This window comes from Polypterus senegalus, chromosome 5, assembly GCF_016835505.1.
Source record: "Polypterus senegalus isolate Bchr_013 chromosome 5, ASM1683550v1, whole genome shotgun sequence".
Lineage (NCBI taxonomy): Eukaryota > Metazoa > Chordata > Cladistia > Polypteriformes > Polypteridae > Polypterus > Polypterus senegalus.
Window position 1 is genome coordinate 146,101,096 of NC_053158.1, and position 25,854 is coordinate 146,126,949.

At 36.0% G+C, this 25,854-nt stretch overlaps 1 protein-coding gene across 1 annotated transcript in view; it reads left to right on the forward strand.

Annotated features, from left to right (window-relative positions):
* The first annotated feature begins 240 nt into the window (after positions 1-240).
* tmem108 (transmembrane protein 108) overlaps positions 241-25,854 on the forward strand; it is a 339,807-nt gene continuing 314,193 nt past the window's right edge. Inside the window, exons 1-2 of the mRNA XM_039753456.1 lie at positions 241-357; positions 1,569-1,698. The gene's annotated coding sequence lies outside the window, so the exon portion shown is untranslated. The remainder of the gene's footprint in view (positions 358-1,568; positions 1,699-25,854) is intronic.

Sequence of the window (25,854 nt, forward strand, 5' to 3'; positions counted from 1 at the left end):
TAATTTGGTAAGCGCTAACCTACTATGCAAAATAGCGCAGTGTGATTGTGATGACCGTCCTAATTACATTTCCCAGACTACGGATTTTTATTCAGCATCAAAAGGATGCACCTGCAAAGCAGTGGCACTCGACTTGCGCCGGTCACGCAGAAAACTCCAATCCCCACTTTGTGTGCGTTATCTGTCATAGAAAGTCCCCGAAAGCCCTCCTTCGGAGATAAGCGAGGAGGGAGTCCAAGACTGAGTCCATGGATTGGCGAACGCAGTCATGTGACAGATGTCGGGCTAACATGTGAAATCGCAGTGCCGCCGCTGCTGGCTACTTGCTGTAGTGGATGTGTGAGAATCCGCGCGCAGGTAAGCCGCTGTCGCGTTCTCTGGATGTCCGAGCATTACAAGATGTCACCTAGGGCTCCTTGCTTTCCTTCGACTGCAGTGCCGATCTAAGCTGTCGCTCAGATTTTGGTAGGATGGGGAAAGGAATAACGGTTTTGAATTCAGCGAGGTGCCCATCAGCGGCGCGCTTTTCGGCATACTTGAGCAAAGAATATCCTCAAAAGGACGAAATCTCAAAGTGCACCGCGCCGGTTGTTTGTAAAAATTGTGGATTAAACTGCAGACAAGTACAGTGGCGAATGAACCGTTAGCGCATAGCTCTTCTGCCCGTTACATGGGTGACAGATGTTAAATGCTTCATTTACCGCACGAGTGAGCCTCTGTGAAAGGCAATCTCGGACTAGTCACAATAGGACTTAAGGCAAAGAGGGTCCTCATACAAATGCTAAAAAAATGCCACGATTGACATCCGCGTTATGCATTTAAAGTTGCAGATTTCTAAAAACAATCAGATTCTTCCTAAAGTCAAGTGGTCGAAGCGCTTGTTTACGAATGCCATTGACTACTTAATATACTTTTAAGTAAAGCATCTCTTTATTATCATGCTCACTAACAGGTTTTTGAATGAGGTTATTACTGTTGCTCCATTTAAAATAATGTAATCTATCTATCTATCTATCTATCTATCTATCTATCTATCTATCTATCTATCTATCTATCTATCTATCTATCTATCTATCTATCTATCTATCTATCTATCTATCTGCTAGCCTGCCTATCCTTGACTTTACTTAATCACAGAACTTACTAATTATTGAACCTCATTATCTGTTTACTTGTCTTTCATGCACTACATTAAGTGTTTCTTGTAATCTCGATCAGGCCTTGCAAACTTGAAGCGTACAGGTTGCGTTTTTTTGGTGCTTTCAGTCTGTCGATTAGATCTCCCAAAAGCGTTTGTGTCAGATTTGCATTTTTCACCTGCTGTTTCCAATGCGTGGAGGGAAATCAATGCTTGGGTGCTACTTCTCTTATGATCCTGCAATTTACTGTACTATTCTGGAAAGATAAGAAGCAATTTATTTCCAAAAAGAAGAAAAGCACAGCCTGTCTCCTACTTTTGTCTGATCTTGGCTCACTGCTCATATTTTGGCATGCATTTAAACCTTGCTAGCATGCCATTTTAACATCAAGTGAAGTGATCAAGGATTTTTTATTTTTATCTTTCGCAGCTTTTGGACAATAGACCTTACCTGCATTAAAGTGGAAAAAGGGAAATGAGGATATTATATTAGGGAGGCAAACTACATGACCTGAGAGGATGTAGGTGTGATTGACAGCTTCTTCTCATCCGGCTAGAAGGTAAGTGGAGAGCTAGCACTGCTGCCTTATTTGCTTGCACTGTTTGCTATGGCAACCTCTCCCCTTCTCTGGCTGATGCTAATGTACGTTTTATTGCAGAAGACATCTTAAATGAATGTATTGTGAGGTAAAGGTTACAATAAACATCTTTTTTTTGGTGGTAGTGGGGGGATGTAATCAATGCTATACAACTGTTAAAAAACAAAAGCAACAAGCCTCACATTGATTTTCACTGTTCCCATAGTTACTATATACAATGCTGTTAGAATCGGTGAGCCTGCATTTAAACTTATGGAACGACCCCAGTAAACAATTTCCTGAATGACATGTTCATGTGTGTGAAAAAAATCACGTTGTTGATAAACAAAGTCTTTTTTTTTTATCTTTTCATTGATGCAAGTACAAGCTGCTAAGACAGAAGGGTGTGCCTCCACTTAATCACAATTTTAGATAAGACTTTGAGATCATCCCCTTAGGACCAGCAGATTAAAGCTGTCTGGGGTGCCATCCGCTGAGTGGGGATTTTGCATGTGTTGTTCTGTGAAGGGAATGTTCTGTACTTGTCTGCTACCCCTTTATTTTGCACTGAATAAAGACATTAGTTTGCCACTCCACCTTGAAATGTACCGTATAGTTCAATTTCTCAGTTGCATAACCAAAACCATGAGCTGAATTGTGATATATTTTAAAAAGAGAGTAGGATCAATGAAAAATGGGATTTAGTGCAAACTTGGCAAAACACATAGCACATATATCTATGTCTAAAGGAGATTCTTAATTGAATTATTAACCAGATGGGTGCTCATTTTTAACTGATGTCGACAGTGATGGATGCAAATGGGGTTGGCCAGTCAATTTTAAGCATCTGACATCATGCACATCCCTCACCTGTGTGCGTTTTATATTGCTGCTCAGTGGAACTGAGAAGAAGGATTTAATGTCAAAATGTTTCATAAGATGTATCTTAATAGCTTGGTTCGTTTACAATTTAGTATTACTCAATCATGCTACTTATTATTTTTTATATGTATGCTATAAATTGTTAACTTAAAACATACACTTTGTGACTTTGCCACTTTTATTCTTTTGATTTTTCTGGATTCCTGGTGTCTTCAGTATATCAAAAAGGTGTTTTCTATTCTAGAGTTGTATTTTTTTCTAAATAAATACGCTGTAATTCTTTCTTGTGCAACTACAACAAACTGAACAGCTTCCTTCAATGGCAATGCAACTGATTAAGCTGGTGAGAGGCTTTTCTGTTCATGTGGTTTGCTGGGTAACTTTAGCTGTGCTTAAGGACAAGTATAATCTTTCTGAATGGCTTAATGTATTGCCTTGACAACAGAGTGTATGGCCTCAGACCACTTTACTAAACAGACTACTCTGCTCTAAAGAAAAATCAGCAGCACCAAGAATGCTTCGAGTCCAAGAAAGTCTTTTACCAGTAACTACCCTACAAGAAATACATGTGATTAGACTTACCTCTTTTTTGCTTGTCTAATTCATAAATAGGATTATTTAGACAGAAAAAAAAAATCCACCGTGTATGGAATTGCTCATTAATGCATTTTTCATTTTGATTTTTGATGTAGGAGATAGATAGTGTGGGAAATGATACCCATAAAAGTCTCTAGAATCTTTCTAGTCAAAGTGCTTTTCCTTTAAGCATCTCTGATCCTGTTGTACAGCTTTCATTATCATTATAGAAGGTGTAAAAACATTATTTTGAGTTTTAGCCTTTATCACAATATTTATATTTTGCATAACTTTCACAAATACCAAAACCTTGACTCCTTGATGTCTATCACAATCATCTGTTACTGTCTTGACTGATAAACTTATCATTAACAGTTAACTCAGGCTTTTACCATAATTGCACAAACACTTCAGCAGCTATTGAAAGAAACCTTCTCTGTTGAAACGGACACGTGATTCTTTTGTGTCGTGTTAACCTTAAGGTTGTTTAGGGATATTTGATTTAATACAGCAGTTTCTGAATTAGTAGTTTTGGATTTCCTAAGAATTTTAAAAAGCTTGTGTCCCCTTTAATTTATTTCCATTCTAATTAGATGTCACTTGTTCAACCGAGGATCTTTGGTAGCTTTTTATACTGAAACAGAACGAACAATGGGAACTAAAGGTTTCATGAAGCCTGTTTGCTCTTTACTAAGTCTACATTTGAATTCCTGGGCTGGGGGAGGGGTAGCTGGGGGTAAGATTGGGACGACATACTTCACTTTTCATTAATGTTGGCTCAGCTGTGACAAAATTAGCAAACGATGTCTAAAAGGTTTTTTAATTCAGTAGCCATCCTTAACATCCATTTCTTTAACTTTTCAATCATTTCTTAATTGTATTACTGCATTGGCTTTTCTGCTTTTACACATTTGAACTACTGTAGAAGAGCTAGACAGAATAAAAAGGAGGTATGGGCCATGCAGAGCATAAAATAAAAATAGACATGAAATGGATAATAATGAGCCAGACACTTCTTCTGGTTTTATGGTTTATGCGCTTACGCAAGTATTTTGCACACCAGAGCTTTAACATTGTTTTTCAGTTTCACTGATAAAGAAAAGCACTATAAAGAAATAAAAGCAGTTTAAGGAAAAGCATTCTAAATGAAAAAAAGGGAATTTGTACTTATAAGTAATGCCAGATGTTGAATTATGGATGTCCTTCTGTGTAATTATGAGACACAAAACACTGCATAGATTTTAAATTAAAAAATGTCATTAAATTTTCAGTTTAAAGAATCTGTCAAAACATATCATCACAACAAAGTCTAGACATCACTTACATTTTTAATCAAAATTAGTCAGTAGTAATATCTTAGTTAACTAATAGTTAGTCCACATTGGAGGTGTTCTTGAAAGTGCTAAAATCTCAAAAAATATGATCAAACAAGAATTATTTCAAGTAGAGGCGTGTATTATATGCATCAACGGAAAGAGCATTTTACAAAATGTAGAAATCACTCAGATCATATGTTCCTTTATTCTGTTCCAGCAGTAGCCGAGTGAGACAGATTTATTTTTAATGGAGGGACGAGGAGGTGGAAAGGAAACCAAAATTGCAGTGGAGGTCAGTACTGGGTAATCAGAAAGTTAGCAACCAAGGTTGAAGCTAAAACACTGCTACTGATCATTTTTTTTTTATCATCAACTCTCCAATTAGGAAATAGATCTCATACTGATGTTGAAATCCACTTGACGTATACACCATGTGCCCAGTTAAAAAAATGTTTTAAAAGGTATTTTACAATCCTTTTTTACAGGAATTATGCTTGGCTGATATGTCTGTACCTTGTTGATAACCACTGACAAGCAGTATATGCATAATAAGGAGATCAGGTGTGTAGAAAAAGAGTATACTGTAATAGTTAAATTGACACACCAAGAAACATTTTATTTTATATATTATAATTGTTTAAGCTGTATATCTGTTTATTTCTGGTGATCAGAAGTGAATATGGAGAGGGCTTGATTGTGTGCCGTAATAAAGTGCATAAAGTTGGCCTGCGTCTTGTGAAGGCAGAGAAACACTTTGTACAGGGACAACTGTATTTCACAAGATTGATAGTGAATTTAATCTTGTGGTGGAGAAACACAAGTCCTGCTCTCTTTTAACGCGTTTTTTGGGTGTTTCTTGCTTAATAATCCATCATCTGTCCAATTGTGACATGTAAAGGCATCATTTATTTATTTTGTGAAAAGCTAATGGTTTAGATAAGTTTTCAGAAGATTTAAAAAAACTATAAATTGCTTGTTAATTATGATGCATATATATATATATATATATATATATATATATATATATATATATATATATATATATATATATATATATATATATATATATAATATTGAATATATATATTGTAATAAAACACAGACACTATGAGCAAGCTTTGGGGGTTTTAAGCCCCGTATACTGCAACCAAAAGATTCAGGTCCAATAATATTCAAAAATCATAAGATAAAAAGGAATGGGTGGAAGGACAATTTAAAGTGGCGGACTGGAAATTAAGAGCGAGGAATGCCAGAAATATGTGGGGGAAAGAAAGAACTCCCGGAAATGCTGTTCTTTGGATTGTCCGGGCAGGTTTATGACGGCGGCGCTTCATCTTTTCTATGGGGAAAGAGAGAGAGAGGTTAGTACACTGTCTTGGTCCCCAGACACAACTTGTTGCAGTGTGTGTCAGGTCCTTAAGCTTCCCGCCATGCGCTCGTGCATGACTATATATATATATATACATATATATATATATATATATATATATATATATATATATATATATATATATATAGTGGAACCTCGGTTCACGAACATCCCGGTACATGTACAACTCTGTTTAAGACCAAAAAATTCACCAAACTTGCCTCGGTTCACGACCACACACTCGGTATATGAACAAGCCAGAGATTGCGACACACACACACACACAGAGGCAGCCCGAGATGCAGACACACAGGCAGCGTGAGAGAGAGCTGAATGCATTAAGGTTGGAAGGCAGTTAAAGAATGCACTAGGCTTGATTTTGTTTTCACTTCTGCTTCCAGCGATCTGTTCGTAGCGTGCTTTGTTGCAATGTTATTTTTCTTGGTGGTTTATTAAATTACAGATTTTTTCAAATGTTCATTTTTTTCCCGTGCTTAAAACTCATTTAAAAAGTGCTTTTAGCCGGCGGTTGGTAGCGCTATAGTGCAAACTATTGCAGTGTTAGTTTTCTCAGTTGTTGAAGGTTTTCTCAGTGTTATTCAATGTTTTTACATTTAGTTTACTATTATGCTGTGCATTCTTTGGTTTAATTAACTATATTTGTGCTTAACAACTTAAAATATATATATATTTACATACAGTTCGTATGGCCTGGAACGGATTAATTGTATTTACATACAGTCCTATGGGGGAAGTTGCTTCTGTTTACGACCAGAGTTTCGGAATGAATTATGGTGAACCGAGGTCCTACTGTATATATATATATATATATATATATATATATATATATATATATATATATATATATATGTAAATATATATATATATATATATATTGTGACAGATAGGGGGCACTATCGTCCCTTTGAACCCTCAGACCAGACGCCAGACCGCCAGACACCAGGTAAAAGTCCAATAATTGACTTTATTAAAGTAATAATGTGCTCAAAGCACCCTCCACTCCACTATACTCATAAATAATAATACAATCCAACCAATAATCAATACAATACTCCTCTCCCAGACACGTTGTTCCCTTCTTCCCAACGCAGTTTGCCCGTCTGGGATCTCCCAAAGTCCTTTACAGTCCATGACCCGGACTGGTCAGGTGAAAACTCTTTTTCTTCAACCCGAAAGTACATCTTTTCTTCTGTCCATGTGACTGGGATGTACTTCCGGGCTGTATGGAAAATAAACGTCTCTGTGCCTCCCTGCAGCGTCCCCTGGCAGCCCCGACATTATCCAGCAGGGCTGTGCATTAAAACTCTATAGTCCATGATGTCCTGCTGGAATTCGGGGCATCTTCACGTTGCAAGGAGGGCGCCCTCTGACGGCTTGGGGGTATTGGCCTGGATAAGCTGCCGGCCATAGTCCACTATATATATATATATATATATATATATATATATATATATACTAGCAGAATACCCGCGCTTCGCAGTGGAGAAGTAGTGTGTTAAAGAAGGTACGAAAAAGAAAAGGAAAAATTTTAAAAATAACGTAACATGGTTGTTAATGTAATTGTTTTGTCATTGATATGAGTGTTGTTCTCATATCTATCTATCTATCTATCTATCTATCTATATATATATATATATGTTGTTCTCATATCTATCTATATATATATATATCTATCTATCTATCTATATATATATATATATACAGTGGTGTGAAAAACTATTTGCCCCCTTCCTGATTTCTTATTCTTTTGCATGTTTGTCACACAAAATGTTTCTGATCATCAAACACATTTAACCATTAGTCAAATATAACACAAGTAAATACAAAATGCAGTTTTAAATGATGGTTTTATTATTTAGGGAGAAAAAAATCCAAACCTACATGGCCCTGTGTGAAAAGTAATTGCCCCTGAACCTAATAACTGGTTGGGCCACCCTTAGCAGCAATAACTGTAATCAAGCGTTTGCGATAACTTGCAATGAGTCTTTTACAGCTCTGGAGGAATTTTGGCCCACTCATCTTTGCAGAATTGTTGTAATTCAACTTAATTTGAGGGTTTTCTAGCATGAACCGCCTTTTTAAGGTCATGCCATAGCATCTCAATTGGATTCAGGTCAGGACTTTGACTAGGCCACTCCAAAGTCTTCATTTTGTTTTTCTTCAGCCATTCAGAGGTGGATTTGCTGGTGTGTTTTGGGTCATTGTCCTGTTGCAGCACCCAAGATCGCTTCAGCTTGAGTTGACGAACAGATGGCGGACATTCTCCTTCAGGATTTTTTGGTAGACAGTAGAATTCATGGTTCCATCTATCACAGCAAGCCATCCAGGTCCTGAAGCAGCAAAACAACCCCAGACCATCACACTACCACCACCATATTTTACTTTTGGTATGATGTTCTTTTTCTGAAATGCTGTGTTCCTTTTACGCCAGATGTAACGGGACATTTGCCTTCCAAAAAGTTCAACTTTTGTCTCATCGGTCCACAAGGTATTTTCCCAAAAGTCTTGGCAATCATTGAGATGTTTCTTAGCAAAATTGAGACGAGCCCTAATGTTCTTTTGCTTAACAGTGGTTTGCGTCTTGGAAATCTGCCATGCAGGCCGTTTTTGCCAAGTCTCTTTCTTATGGTGGAGTCGTGAACACTGACCTTAATTGAGGCAAGTGAGGCCTGCAGTTCTTTAGACGTTGTCCTGGGGTCTTTTGTGACCTCTTGGATGAGTCGTCTCTGCGCTCTTGGGGTAATTTTGGTCGGCCGGCCACTCCTGGGAAGGTTCACCACTGTTCCTTGTTTTTGCCATTTGTGGATAATGGCTCTCACTGAGGTTCGCTGGAGTCCCAAAGCTTTAGAAATGGCTTTATAACCTTTACCAGACTGATAGATCTCAGTTACTTCTGTTCTCATTTGTTCCTGAATTTCTTTGGATCTTGGCATGATGTCTAGCTTTTGAGGTGCTTTTGGTCTACTTCTCTGTGTCAGGCAGCTCCTATTTAAGTGATTTCTTGATTGAAACAGGTGTGGCAGTAATCAGGCCTGGGGTGGCTACGGAAATTGAACTCAGGTGTGATACACCACAGTTAGGTTATTTTTGAACAAGGGGCAATTACTTTTTCACACAGGGCCATGTAGGTTTGGATTTTTTTTCTCCCTAAATAATAAAAACCATCATTTAAAAACTGCATTTTGTGTTTACTTGTGTTATATTTGAATAATGGTTAAATGTGTTTGATGATCAGAAACATTTTGTGTGACAAACATGCAAAAGAATAAGAAATCAGGAAGGGGCAAATAGTTTTTCACACCACTGTATATATATATATATATATATATATATATATATATATATATATATATATACCCGCTTGGCAGCGGAGAAGTAGTGTGTTAAAGAAGGAAAGAGAAAGAAAAGGAAACATTTTGAAAATAACGTAACATGATTGTCAATGTAATTGTTTTGTCACTGTTATGAGTGTCGCTGTGATATATATATAGCAAAATACCTGCGCTTCTCAGCGATGTCATGTGTTAAAGAAGTTATGAAAAAGAAAAGGAAACATTTTAAAAATAATGTAACATGATTGTCAAAGTAATTGTTTTGTGTATTTGGCGGCAGCGTCACAAAGTTGTTTTCGTCTAGCTGCATCAGAAAATGTACCACGACATCTGACACGCCTCCTTTTTACTGTTTTCTCACAGCTTGGATTGCTGCTGTCATATATACACACACACACACACACACACACATACATACATACATACATACATACATATATATATATATATATACATATATATACACATACATATCTTCATATCTACATATCTATATACATATTTACATATACACATATATATATATATATATATATACATACATACCTATCTACATCATATATACACACACATACATACATACACACACACAAATTATATATATGTGTGTATGTATGTATGTATGTATGTATGTATGTGTGTGTGTATATATATACACATACATATACTTGTGTGTATGTTTGTATGTGTCTATATGTGTGTGTATAGGTTTGGTCACTGAGTGCAAGGGAAAAATAATAAATTATAGTCTATAAGTTATTAAACAGTAAAACATTAACGTTTAAAGAAGTACAGGTACATTGAAATTACATTTTCTATGTGAGCGTTCAAATTTGTGTCTCTGGTAATGTGCCTTACCGGCATTTAAAGAAAATTAGTTTTGTGTCCTCTGCAGTGTTAAGAGAGAAAGGCTTTGGTTTGGGATAAAAGGAAAAAGGTGTAAAGAAAGGAAAGTTGCCTTGTTCTTTTATATAGTATAGAGAGATGTGTTCGCTGGCGTTATGATCGCCTTTTGGGGACAGTCGCGGTGGGTCTTGTGTAGACTGTGTAAATCGGCTTTGATGGCACTGTCAGTCCTCCACTCCTGTGCATGTCTTCATAATCCAAGCTGAGGACCTCATAATCGTATACGTGCAAAAGAAAGTGTGAATCGCCTTAATATTATTTTGCCGTGGTGTAGAAAAGGGGTCCGTGTTTGCACTTGTCTGGGCTATAGCGCAGGGGGAGGATGAAAAAATTAAAAGTGCTCACTTTGACTTAAGGCAGAAGCGCAGTCAGCGTCTCAAAGGCCGGCACAGCTATGCGCGCGCTGGCTGCTCGACTTTTGCTGGGCAGGAGACCCCATTTTTGCAGACACGTTCATGATATCAAAAGTCTCAGCGCTCTTTGGAGGTCATTCATATATATATATAGCAAAATACCCGCGCCTCGCAGCGGAGAAGTAGTGTGTTAAAGAAGTAATGAAAAAGAAAAGGAAACATTTTAATAATAACGTAACATGATTGACATTGTCATGAGTGTTGCTGTCATATATATGCCTGCCTAAATAAGTCACCCTCGCTTTGCTCTTACTTTTTTACCGTTCATTTAATCATGGCTAGTGGCGGAAAAATTATAAAATGGAAGGAGGATGGCTTTACCAAAACAATTATTGATGGTGAATCGATTATTCATAAAGCTTGAATTGGTGATCTGTTTTTCTGTGTTAACCTCATATTTTTCATACTTCTTCTCAAACTAAGGTGGTGCGAGGGTAAAATGAATCGGGATGCGCTGATCAATGTAATCGGTGTACCAGGAAATCATGCATTGACAAAAGCTCCCTTTGCTTGTAATGCAAAGTGTGATTAAATGCATTATTTTTAACGCGTTATGGAGCACATGCATCAAGCTTCTCAGCTGTGCTTGTGCTAAGAAAAGGAAAGATTTTAAAAATAACGTAACACGATTGTCAATGTGACCTTTTGTAAGTAGTGCCTGGAGGATTCAGTGTGGAGAAACTCTAGAGACAGCGTGTGTATTAACTTGTGGATTTTTCTGTGAGTATTTGGTGGCAGTCTGACGAAGTTGCTTCGGAAGACGGCGTTAGCCGCGGAGCTCAGCTCAGAGCGAAATGAGATGAATGGGAGGGAGATGATGGCGTGACTCCCCCACCCGCCTTAACTGTCAATCCCCCACAAACACAGTCTCTCGGAATTTGCATAAGCACACCCCTTCACCTACAATTTTAACTTAGTTACAAAGTGATCAAAACTCTCGTTTATATCCTGCGTCCTCTCATTAAACTTGTATCCCGCATTATCTGTGGGCATGTGAAACGCCAGCGGTAGCCTGTCTATGAACTTAATTTAAAGTTTAGGTTTACTCCTTGCTTTCTTTCCGAGGTAGCAGCACTCATGAATATGGTAGTATATGTCACTTTCCGCTTCTTATTGTTTCGCTGCCTTCTCAATTATATAATGCATGTTTTCTTAAGTGCTTTTTGGAGGTCTTCCTGGTTTTCTATGCACTGCGTTGACAGTCAGTTCACGTGATTACGTGGGAGGCGTGATGATGTCACACGAAACTCCGCCCCCCCACGTTTTTCCAGCTCAACTCTATTACAGTTAATGGGGAAAAATACCTTCCAGTTATGACCATTAGGCTTAGAATTTCGAAATGAAACCTGCCTAACTTTTGTAAGTAAGCTGTAAGGAATGAGCCTGCCAAATTTCAGCCTTCTACCTACACGGGAAGTTGGAGAATTAGTGATGAGTGAGTGAGTGAGTGAGTGAGTGAGTGAGTGAGTGAGTGAGGGCTTTACCTTTTATTAGTATATATATATATCATCTGTTTTAATAATAACAAAGTGCTTGAGTGTTTAATCAATTAAATAAATATTTTCAAAGCGACAACAACAACATTTATTTATATAGCACGTTTTCATACAAATGATGTAGCTCAAAATGCTGTGCAAGATGAAGGTAAGAAAAAAGAAAAATATAAAAATAAGATTAGGCAATACTAAGTAACAAAGAATAAAGTAAGGAGGACCGAATAAAACAACAAAAAAATCTCCAGAAGGCTGGAGAAAAAAAAATCTGCAGGGGTTCCGAGGCCATGAGACCACCCTGCCCCCACTGGGCATATAATGTTCTTACAAACATCTTAAAATTGCTGTTTTAACTCATTCACATTCATGGCAGTTTTATTTAGTCAATTCCATTTACAATACCAAACATACTCAATACATTTACAAAGGCTATACCAAATGTAATGACGATATTGATTTTACAATTGGAAATTTGTCCATATAAATCAAACCTACTGAATGCACTATTGTTTGCTTCTCAACAAAATCCCTATCCAGATCCATGTAATCTTTCCCCTTTTCAAATGTGTGAAGATTGTTTTTGAATTACAACTATTTCCAGTATCTCCAGCGTCAAGATAGTTGACAAGGAAGAAAAGTAAATCAAAATTAATATCTATGCAGATCCCATCTACCCTTGACCAACTGGTCATTCAGTCAATTTTTTGGCATACCGTAAAACACAATTATGCAGATGTTGATGATTTGGGTAGAAAATAATTTAGGACAGGCAAGATTATAAGTAGTGATGGCACTTTCTTTGTAAAGTCTTTTTATGGACAACAGGATTAATCTTGCAGTGGCATACTTGGTGTGTGTGTTTTTATTTTAAAGTATACTGTGTTGGTAAATGTGTACAGCACTTAGTATATACATTTCATTTGTAGAAGTAATGTATTTAAAATTATTGGATTTGTAGTGAATGACTTTTTGCAAAATAAGTAAATATTATTATTAATAATAATATTGATATTATTAATAAGAATAATAACAACAACAAATGCATTTGTTTATCACATTTCATTCACTGAATACAGTTTAATGTGCTTTACACAAAAAACTATAATATTAGTTGCCATTAATATATATCTCTATTATAATAAAAAAACTTTTGGGAAGAGAGACAAGACATGGCTTTCTCAGAGAGACACTTTCACGTCCTGTGAGATGAGACTTTGTGCCAAGAAATTTAACCACTACCAAGTAGAACGTTGTAAAGAATTCAAAAACATTGGCACAATACATATGCAGAGCAGGTTATAGATAATGGAAATATGAAAATTCGAAAGTCTCAAAAAAATGATAGTAAAGATCACATTAGCCCAAACAAATGGAAAATTATTACTCGGTGAAATAATGGAACAGCAAAAAGAAATTGAATATATTGTTTGGCTTTAAACCTTAAGTTGGAGACTTGTAAATCGTCTAATTCGTGTTACCATCAGGAAAAAGTGCTGCTTCTTCCCAATGAAGAGGCATATGTGTGAGAATTAAAAGATTTGTTGTTTGGTGAAAGTGAAATCTGGTGAGAGACAAGACTTTATGCAAAGAAATTTGGAAAAGTCCTGCCCATATCTAAAACATTTACAACCACACACACGGTCCAAAAATTTCTCATTTGTGTAAATGCTATTGTCAGAGACAGTTCGTGTAGAGAGAAAGAAATTATATTCACTCATGGGCAGTTATACGTTGCGCTGTCACGATGTAATTCCAAACAAGGAATCAAAATTCTTTGCGATATTGATAAAAAAAAAAGGTAAAACAGAAAAGAGATTGAATATATGGACATAGGTGATATGACAGTAGTATGTAGGTATTGTTTGGCTTTAAACTTTAAGTCGGAGACTTGTAGATCATCTAATTCGTGTTGCCATCAGGGAAAAGTAGTGTTTTTTCCCAATGAGGAAGAGGCCTATCCATGAGAATTTAAAGTTTTGTTGTTTGGTGAAAGTGAAATCCATATACACGAGCGGCAGAGACGCAAATTTGCTGGCACGTAGCACAGGCAGGGAGGTTGGCGAACGAAGCAAGCAGGGGTCGAAGCCTCCTAGTACAATATAAAGATACAAAGAAGAGAAAGATTGGTACTGAAGTACAAGCAGAGCTGAGAGCTAGAGTTTAAGTTAATAAACTAATAAGTTCAAATGATCATCAGATGATTACAAGAGTATTCTAATAACAGGTGAAAGCAACAAAAAGAGTTGAAAAAGGCAGGGAGATCAAGATTGAATCTTGACAAAATTGGTTTTCATTTAGTTTTGTGTTTTTTCATTCTTGAATGCATGCTTGAAAGAGAAATGCTTTGGAAAAATCACTAATGCATTAACATATTCCCATGCACAATCAAATGTCAGAAAGAGGAAGTTCTTGCTCTTTCATATTTTGTAGGATTTAGTTCGTTCCCACTTTGCAGGATATGGCCTCCATCATGAAAGTGATTTTCCACCCTGGAAGGATGAAGTCTAGTTCATGCAGAATGGTCTCCCAATATTGCAATATATTAATTCATTATCTTAAGCCAACAAATCTCTTCACACTACCACACATCCCATACAATTCTGAAATATATAGGAATTTCACATATGCCTCTAGACTAGCATGTTTATCTAAGTGAGAAACATATTAAAAGCTTAGCTTCAGGAGCATCAAGAATTTAGCCACTATGCCCATGAATGGAGCATTTGTTTAAGATGAAGCATTAATTGCCAAATTGTGTATTACATCTAACTGTGGTGCTGCAGTCTACAGCTCTAAAGATGTGGGGAGAGGATGGGGATAAAGCTGCATGCGCATAATCCTTGAGCATTTGCTTGCAGCCGCATTGTGTTTAGTTGTTGGATTAAGCCCATAAGTGAATTTGTTAGAAAGTACAAGTAAACATCTTGATCATCTCTTTGTAATATGCTTAACACACTTTTTTTTAGAATCTAATTCATGAAAGACCATTTGTAAACAGGTTGCCGAACATATTTATTGTGTTATAAATGTTGCGAAAACAATAGCTCTAAATCTATACAGTACATAATTCAAATGTTGTCATAAAGTGAACTGCAACATACCCTGTGTGCTGGTTTATCAACAAGACCACGATAATTAGTTCAATTTGCGATGAACAGGTTAACCTCCGAAGTACTTCTGATATTACTTGGGAAATGGTAAGTGGGAAGCATTTTGTCCCACAAGTTGTTTCTCAGAGATAGCAAGCGATGAGTAGGGCTCTCTTAAGATGATTAAATGTCCTGATGTGTTCATATGATAGCTGTGTACCTCAATTGCACATTAAGTGGGAATGTTCACAGACCATACATTCTACACCTCTGTATGCTCATTATTTCTCTGATATTTTTCCAATAGCTTGCCTTTGACTGATGATCTATTCTCTAAAAGTCTAAAATCAGATCTACTGTTTTTTTATTTAAAGTGTTGATATCTCCATCAAGCTGAATATAAACATTGTTTTTCACCTTTGTAATAAGATACTGTATGCTCCTCCTATATTAGGGCTGCGTGTGCTTTAGTATTGTATTAACTACTTCTATTGAAAAAGGGGCTGATGTAAAGTGCAATATTAACATAAGCTTGAATGAGACACAAGTATGGTGTAAGGATTAAATACAGTATGTTATACACAATCACAAGTAAATATGTATCTGCTCTTTGTGTTTCTGCACACACGCTCATTGTATACAGTGAACACTGACAACAGTGTTTGGTAGATTATGACTCTGTGCTATCAAACACATTTTCTTCAGCATTCAATACTATCCAACCTCACACACTGATTGAGAAATTGAAAGTTATGAATGGTAACCGATTTATTACATTATGGATTCATGGTTTTCTTTTAAATCATTCACAGACAATTTACAAGACACTTCTTCAGAAGTCATTGTTTCAAATGCAGGGACTCTGCAAGGATGTGGTTTGTCTCCATTACTACATTATTTAAACTGTAGAGAAATGACCTGAGATAGAGCTATGACCACAGTTCTATTATCAAGTATGTTGATGACACCATGCTGAAGAGGATGAAAGCCATTACTTAAATCAAGTGTAATAGGAAACAATCTTACTCTGAATGTCAAACGACCAAATAAGTGATATTTGACTGTAGAAGAATGAAATCTGCACGTTCATCTATCATTGTTTTTGGGGTAGAGGTAGAAATAGTGACTGAATGTAAATACTTAGGAACTCAGATAGATAGTAATCATATTTGAAATACAAATATAAAAGAATGTATACTGTAAAAGGATACAATGCTTATTTCTCCTCTATAAGCTCAGACTTTTTAAAGTGGACAAAGTCCTCATGTTGTCCTTTTATTGCAGTGTGATTCAGCCTACCGCCACTTTTAGCCTCATTATCTATTTTAGTGATCTGACAAACTAACATTTAAAAAAGCTCCAGCAGATTCATGCATCTAAAGCTATTGTGGTTGATGTAGCTGATTTGATAACTGTGTGTCATACGACGATGCTGAAAAAAATGGAAATTATCACAACTGAAGACTAACAATCATTACACAGAACTTAACTTCAGTAAATCAGGGAGGATATTTGCTTTAAAATCCCATACTAATCACACCAGAAATTCTTTACTTTCCAGTGTCATATGTCTTTTTAATAAGGAATATCAGAGATAATAAATAATTTCAGAAGTGTAGAGGTTTCATATGTATCATATAAACATTTTAGGTAAGCACTGTAATGCATTATTACACTGTTAGAAGTATGTAGTTAGTAAAGAATCTGTTTTTCATATGATGGAAATATCTCAAAATTTCTTTGTAGATTTTAACCTATCTTGTCTCTATTTGTTTGTTTTATTTAATTTCTTCCTGTTACTGTATGCAACTGCGAAGGCAAATTTCGTGTTTTTATATGTTAAATGCACATCACATTCCTTTACTACTACACTACTGCATATGCATAGAGATCTGTATAAGGTGGTCCAGATCTAATTATGCAGATCCAGATCATCTGGATGACTTTGATTTATGTGGGGACGATTCCAGTTCGGCGCGAAGACGATTCTTCATGTTGTCAGTTCGCACACTTCTCGATGGTCCGGGATTTTTCGGGTGATTTTCTATGTAATAAACTTAATAAGTTATAGTGTAATGAAAATTGTATAATTAGATCTGGACCACCCTATATACACAAATAATAGTAAATGTATATTAATTCCCTGTGAGTGCTGTGGGCTGGCGCCCTGCCCATGGTTTTTTCCTGCTTTGCACCCTGTGCTGGCTGGGATTGGCTCCTGCGGACCCCCGTTACCCTGTGTTAAGATATAGCGGGTTGGAAAATGACTGACTGACCACCCTATGATGCAACTTATGTAATACAGTTTACACAGATACTTATGAAGAAACTTCTCTTCACTGTAATGCCTTACACTTTCATTGTAATATGTCTAATTGTATTCTTGCAGTGTTATATTTTTGGGAATTTCTGAAAAAACGTGATTGTATACCAAATCCAAATTGTGTGGATGTTTCATTTTAAGTAAATGTTATGTCTTTGTAGAACTTGTGTTTTTTAAATTTCAGATTAAAGAGTTAAATATAGATTATGTAATTTTTTAGTGCAAAAAAACCTTTTATACTAGTTGGTAAAAAACTCAGATCCACCTAGCTTTAGCAATATGGATGGTATGTCTAATATGCTTAGATCAGGGATCTCAAACTCCCTTCAAAAGAAGTTAATTAGCAGCAAAAACAGGTAACTAATTAAGAAAAGGGTTAGAATGAAAACCTGCAGTACTGGAGTTTGAGATCCCTGGCTTAAATAATGGTACACATTTGTCATGTGAGATGCTGTAGCTTATGAAAAGACTTTTTAAATAGTATTAAACTCTTAATCTGTTTGTTTTGTGATAGTATTCTCCCATTAATTTGTTTTCCTTATTGCAATTGTAATGAATTTAAATGAATCATCTAAGAATTCTAATATACTGCTTATATCTGATTTACAACTATTACCTCACAGCGCTAGAGACACGGTTTATTTGAGAGCCAAATGTTCACTATTCTTTTTGGAGTTTTTATGTTCTTCCTGTTTTCTACATATACTTAAGATTTCTCATACATTGCAAAGACGCATTGTTTTAGACTAGTTGGTGGCTATAAATTAGGCCAGTATAAAATATGCTAGTGGGTCTGGTCCAGGACCAGTTCCTGCCTTACACCATTTCATGAATATTTAAGGTGCAAAAAAATTAAAGGATGATTACATTCAGTATGTATGGCAAATAACAAATGGTCACTCATGGTCACTAATAACACATTATTAATTTTAATATTACACTTAAACTTGAATTAGTAAGTGAGTCAGAGTAACTTTGATGTAGGCAAGAGTAAAAGTTCGACTGCCTTAGCGAGAAACAGTCTCCTGTATGTTGATGTTTTTGTTTAAATCTGAGAATTTTTTCTCTAGTAATGCAAATATACATATTTTGTTTCCTGGAAGCTTAATTTCTAGATTTTCTATAAGATATAAATAATTGCAGCAAATAGCTCATATGTCTGAATACTGAACTAGACCAGGTACCACTGACATATTTGTGATAATGACCAAAATGAACGGCCATTCTCCTCATTCAAGGAGCTTAGGGCAAATTTTAAATGGAGTCTATGTTTCATAAAGTGTGCTACAAGGCAAATATAATATGTTTTTTCCACTATATCATGTTTATTTTATTTTCGTAGTCGTACTGGCGTACAGTGCAGTGCTCTCAAAGAACATGAAGAGGATTCATTATAGATGGAGCCCACATTTTGTGTTGATTTGATTTCTCACATTCATTTCAGATTTCTGTCATCAAGGGGTCGATGGAGCCTCTGTTTCAAATTGTGTGTTTAAATAACATTCATTTGCAGCAGTCAGCTCATTTAACCATTCAATTACTTCTAATACTCAGTTAATCATTTAGGCATGAAAACACTAACGTCAGTGTTTATATCTGCTAAAACTTTACCATGTGAGATTATAGGTAGTTAGGCAACAAATTAAAAGACTATTCACAGAAGATCTGCCCAAAGGCAGGTCTAAGACATCCATATTATCTGCATTCCTTTATTAGGCACTCTGCCAGATGTTTGCACATGTATTTCTTCCTTTATCTCTTTACAATATTGTTCTAAGTAGCTTACTTGGTATCCTGTGTCTGTGCCTGTTCTCTTCTTAATATGTGTTTATGTCATTTCTTCTTTCAGACTAGTAAGAGTTTGGAAAGATTTCTTTCCTTTTGTCCATCGTTTATAAGCTATGCTGTTTTGTCATATTGTGTCTTGGTTAAAATGCAGCCAGGAATCCATTTGAAAGCTCATATTGCACATTCAAAAAACAGGATAAGAAAATCTAGCAAGGTGTACCTAATAAAGTGGCCGGTGAGTGTAGATATATATACAAACACTTTATACACTTGTAGGAGTGTCATAGCATGTTTTTAAGGCAAATATGTCTTACTTTTGTTAGGTCTGTGTGGCTAGCAGTTAATACCTAATGTGTTCCATGCTTTGACTTTTCAAGATTCAAGGTTATTTTATTTAGATAGTGTGGAACGAGCCCCGGACACAGACAGGCAGACATGGTATTAAGCACCACCACATGTTTATTCACAAGCCCTCCTGGGCGTCCTGTTTGGGTACCACCCCCAGTCGCGTACCACAATAGATAGATAGATAGATAGATAGATAGATACTTTATTAATAAGATAACAAGTATCTTTAATACTTCTTGTTGCACAGTAAGCAAATTGATAAGTTATTTTGAAAAGACTTTGTCTTTCATTGGAATAGAGGTGAGTGCCACTGGGCTGTACTCATTGAGACAGCTTGGCCTGGAAACCTTAGGAACTGAGGTGTTGACTGATTGTTTCCATAGCTTACAATGCCACAGATCAGAGACCAGTTTTAAAGCAAATGAAAACCTGGAGAGAGCTGCTTAACACTAGAATTACTAGAGCCTACGAAAAAACTTGTAATTCCGTCCCACCTTAAATCGCTTCTTAAATCCCTTCACACCTCTCCGCTAGCGCCCTTTGTCTTCTAAATGTGCTGATAAAGAGAAGCTTGGAGCAGCCGGCTATTCCATCCCCCCACCAATTTAGAACGTGCACAAACTTCTCCCAGCTCATGCCTTGATTGAGTATCTGGGAGTGAAGTGGAGTTTTAGAGTGGAAATAATAGATCGTTATTTGGAACACACGCATTTCATGTCTGTTCCGTTTCTACAGTAATCTGTGTCAACACATTGTTAAAACAGAAACTTTTTTATATTCTAGTAGTAGATGACAAAATGTAGGCATAAACTATATAATGTATGAAGCCTGAAGTCCAAATAGCAAAGAAACATTTTCACAAGAATAACACAATTGCGCTTTTATTCAAAAATATAACTGCAGAAACAAAAAGCCGCCTTAACATGCGACATTGACAGCAGTTTATTGTAACTGCCTCCGTGGTTCAATAGAATCAGTTCCCCCTTGGGAATCAAAAGGTCACGAGTTCGATCATGCGCCACTCCGTTTTGAGAAGTAAACTGCTCTTAGTCTTACTGTTTTAGAATAAAAGCATACATTTGATTTCAGTCTGTAACAGCCGGTGCAATTTATGATCCTTGTAAAGGTTAGCTCTTTTTTTTTTTTTATTCACTTTTCATTCTCTCAGTCGCGTTCAGAATCAATCCATACAACCCCATCAGAAACGGCTGTTTTCACTAAAGACGCGCTATAGCTCTGCAGTGTACCACGATGCATACTAACGCCCCCCAACTCCAAAACCGGGTTCTGACACACAAACGCTGGCGAAGCTGCCTTCTTTGTATCTCACCGTCACTTGCTTTTCTTTTTATTCAGTTTTATTGAGTGTTCCTGCCAGTCCCCGCATGTTGCTGTATGCTCCCTTCCCAGAAAGGGGAAAGTGTGAAATCCTCTGGTCCACAAGAACAAAAACAATGTTTCTTCAAACTTAAAGATTTATTTACAAGGAGTAATTCACAAAAAAACAGTAGTGAAATGACTTCAAAAGGTTTTTCTCAAAGTCGAAAGCAAAGCAAAACAAAGCAATTCACAATTCACAAGAAAAATCAATCACAGAAGTAAAATGAGCCAAAAACAAAAAAATCCAACAAATGCTTACAAGAGAAACCCAAAAAAGCCAGCAGAGTATTTATCAATGCTGAAACCCGCTATTTCAGTAGTTTGGTTATAAATAAAAGGTCTGGAGGTGGTCTCACAGATGTTGTGTCAGGGGTGTCCCACCCTTGTTTGGCTCAACATAACGAAAACTAGGTAAATAAGGCAGATATGCATAATTCACACAATGACATACAATAATATAAAATAATTAAATAATATTCTCAAAACAGAATAACAAAAATATATTCAATAACAAAATTATATTTAATAGACTACAAAAAGCGTCAATGGAAAAGAAAAGATATCTGAGCCAGTGATCTCAATAAAATGGTTACAAGTTGTTATTAGTTAAAAGAATAGTTTTGATACACTGAAAAGAAGAAGGTACATTATAAACCTCAAAATATATTATATTTTATTATTATTTTAAAAGCTTCAAGTTACTGAGAGGTTTTTAGGTGAAAAGATTCTAAGCTAAGTAGATTTCTTTTTAATTAAAGTCAGAATGAAATGTAGACCGATCCATCATTTCCTAGGTTTGGATTCACCTTTACTGAAATGTATCTCCTGATAGACAAAGTTTGCCTCCATACAACTTAGATGAGATTGTACCTTATTTCTCTTCACTTCATCATTTAGTCCCTTAACATTCCAGCTCATAAAATTTAATTTGGAAAGCCAAAGATATGACATTTTATTACTGGGAAATATGCTTACTAATGACAAAGGTATATGATATACAGCTAATGCACCTAATTTGAAAGGATTTGATTACCTTCAAATAGTAACATTGGTTTATTCCATTAAAAATAGCCTGTTTTGCATCACATTTTTTCACGTATCTTGCGATAACATAACAAGTTTAAATGATTTATGAAGCAATTTTACATTGATCATATTTAACTTGCGTGAACCAGTTGCTTTGCAAGGAGGTTGCAGCCTAATGGTTTTGACAGACATGATTGATTGTTAACTGTCAATTTTACATTAAAGCTGGCAAACGGTCTCAGATCAGTCTTGACTATATAAACTGCTGAATAACACTGCTTCAAGATACCAGTTGTAAATAATTTAAGCTGATGCTCTGCATACCGTCAGGTATTACCCTAAAATCAGCTGTTCTGACACATAAAACTGAGAAACAGTTTTGTAAGGGCTTTGAGGCCCATTTATGACAAAAAACAGCAGCAGTTACCAAAGACAGACACAATTCAGCTGCTGACCAGTCATTAGCAAAATCAAATGGACAAAATATGCAAACCACCTGAAACAAGATATGACAATCAGTAGTGTAATATATTTGAGTATTGTACTTTCAGTGGGCAAAAGTTAGGTTCAATTCAAGTCATTTTATTGTCACATCATTTAACACAAATGTATGTGTGACTGAAAAGTTGTGTACAAGGTCTACAGTAATAACGCAGTGTTCATTTGCAGGAAAATGTAAACAGTAGAGTATACACATAATAAATAGATTTTAATATCAATTCATCAGTCATAAATTGTAGAAAATAAACTCATTAGTTAAGTAAACAGACATATCAACAATTCATAAACTATACAATGTGTACTAATAACACAAAGTAGTTGTGGCGCAATGGAATGTATAGATGAAGGAACAGCAGGATAAATGTGGGAGAGAGGAGGGGTGTTGATAAGAGTTAGTTAGTACCAGTCACCAAGCAGAGTTCGGTATTTTAAGAGATTGATGGAAGAAGCTGTTTGGGACCCTGTTTGCCTGGGACCTGAATGCTATTGTCTGCCTGAAGGTAATAATGTGAGCAGTTCATTACTTGTATTACTGAAGTCATTGATGATTTTCCTAGCTTTCTTGAGACACCGTCTAACATAAATGTGTTGTAGGTTTGAAAAATCACCTCAAATGATTTGGAGAATGCTCTGTCTCAAAATGAGAGTAAAGCACGTTCAGCTCCTCCGGTAGTGAGGAAGTGGGGTTCAATATGCTGGTATTTCCTCTGTAGTCTGTTAATAATATTCAGTCTTTGCCACATGCTTTGAGTGTTAAACAGGAGTTCAACAATGTCACTGTGCTCATGTTTGGCTGCTCTTGCTGCTTTCTGGAGGGCATAACTTTCTTTTTATATTTCTCCATGTTTCAAGAGTTGAAACTGATGGATCAGCAGTGAAAGCCGCATGAATTTCACTATTTATCCACAGTTTTTGGCTCAGGAAATTTTTATAGTTTTGGGCAGAACAACATCCTCTTAGCATTTCGCGATACATCCGCAGACTGATTCTTTGTATTCATTGATGTTATTTGCAGAATTGATGTGGAACATCTCCAAGTTCACCTGATGAAAACAATCTTGAAGCACTGACTCTGATTGGTCTGTCCTCTAATGTTTCATCCTAATTGTCGGAGCTTCCTGTTTCTGCTTCTGCTTATAGGCAGGCAAGAGCAAAATGGATGCATGATCTGATTTGCCAAATAAAGTATGAAGGAAGGATTTATATGTCTCATGGAAGGGTGTCTAGCAATGCTCTAAAGTGTGGGTTTCTCTTGTTTTATAGGTAATATGCTGAAAGTATTTTTGTAAAAATAATCTCCAGCCTGTGGGTGCACAGTGTTTTGCCTACTGTTTCCAAAGTGCCAGTTCAGTGTGAGCTTGTGGAGGAATATACACAACCAAAACAAAAGCAGCTGAAAACTCCCTTGGTAGCTAGAATAGTCAACACATGATAATAACGTATTCCAGATCGGGGCAGCAGAAGGATTTGATAATATATACAGTTTTGTGATTACACCATGAATTATAATCATGAACGCACCCCACCTCCTCTGCTTTTCCACATAAAGTCTTGTATTCTTTCCAGTCAGTGAATGGAAACCCTGAAGGTTCAATTGCTGAGTCCATTACGTTATCTGACAGGTTTCTGTGGAGCGGATTACACAGCAATTCCTTGTTTCCCACTGGGATGAGATCCTCACTCAGAGCTTGCAGAGATTGTTTTAAAGGGGCTGCATGTTCACTAGTATTTTGCTGGGGAGCAGAAGTCAGTTACCATTCAGTCTTAGTTTTTCCATGACAGTCTCAAAGTGATGGAGTCTGATAACATCCTTGTACAGACTGAAATACAAGGGGATGCAATTGCATAATTGTTTTATTTACAATATTCATATCAGATACAACAATTTCTTGTGCGTGTGTATGTTTTTTGTTTAGCTGTTGTATTTTATTTAATTTAACCTGCTGTGTCTTTTTGTTCAAGCTAGTATGTTTCAGTTTTACATTGAAGCATATTGCTTAGTGTTTGACTAGATCAGTATTTTTATTTTCAGGTTTCCAAGTCATTGTTAATAGTCCAGAAAATCCATGAATTTGCAGATACTGTAAATTGTATGCAATAATTTCTGAGTTAATGCTCACAGGCATTTTATTATTGAATAATGTTTTATCATTTACAGGAGATTTTCCTTACTTGTAAATGAACGATTTGACAATATTAAGTAAAACTGAGCATTCCAATTCTTTCAGTTTTTTTAGCCTCTGAAATACAATAATTTCACACCACTTGAAATGCAACAGATCTCATGAGTTGTATTTTAAGTCTGTATTGTGGCTGAACATCTTCATAGGTAATACATAGAATGTCAATATAAAATTGCTTGCTTTTGTACATACTTAAATGCTAAATACATCTCTTACATTAAACTGTTCTATCTAAAATTTGTATCTTGTGATCTGAAAGATACAAGAAACAGCTATACAAAAGTTGTCAACTCCTAAGAAATTCACATGTGTAAGCGGCTGCCAAATAAATTGATAAGCTTACTTTTGTCAATGTGTTTAGACCATATAGTTGAAGAAAGGAATTGATGCAAAGCTATATACTATATATTCAGCCAATTTTCCAATAAAAACCTTATTAATGGGTTTTTTTAAGAAAATATGATAGAAAATAGATTAACAACTGCATACATTATCCAACCCTCCACACCTTCTAGGCACCATACTTATGAATGCAGTGTTCCTGTCCTGTAACATGCTTAAATTGTTCCATAGCTTACTGCACATCAATCCCAGTCTGTAAGTTTTTGGTCTTGATTGCTTATTGTTCAGTCAGTTTATTACTAAAATTTTTCTTTTTAATTTTCTGTCTAAATATTAGATATAGACCATTTCTTTTTTTAAAAGTGTGTGCTAATGCGCTTGTCAGTCATTACCAGTTTTATGAAATGAAGTTCTAAGAATAATGTATAACAACTTACACTCAGAACAATAAAGGCACATATCTTTTTAAAAAGTTTAAGTGTGAGCATGCACTCCCACGAACATCTTAATTTTGCACCGGCAGAACCAGGCGGGGTGACACCAGTGTCGATGCATATGTGGGTTAAGGAAAGGCCTACTGGACTTCATGTGTGCCCGGTCAGAACATGAGCATGTTTATAGTTATCTACCACTGCAGAATAAGAAGCATGGAGCATTAGTTTAATGCATGTATTATTTCAGAGAAGGGGAGAAAAAATAATCATGAATAAATAACATACAAGAAATAAATATTACACACTTAAAAAAATAGACACATAAGTAATAGAAAAGTAGAGTCCTAATATAGAATCAGTTTATAAGAATAAATAAAAAAATAAAAAATAGCAAATAATGATTCTAATGTATTTAA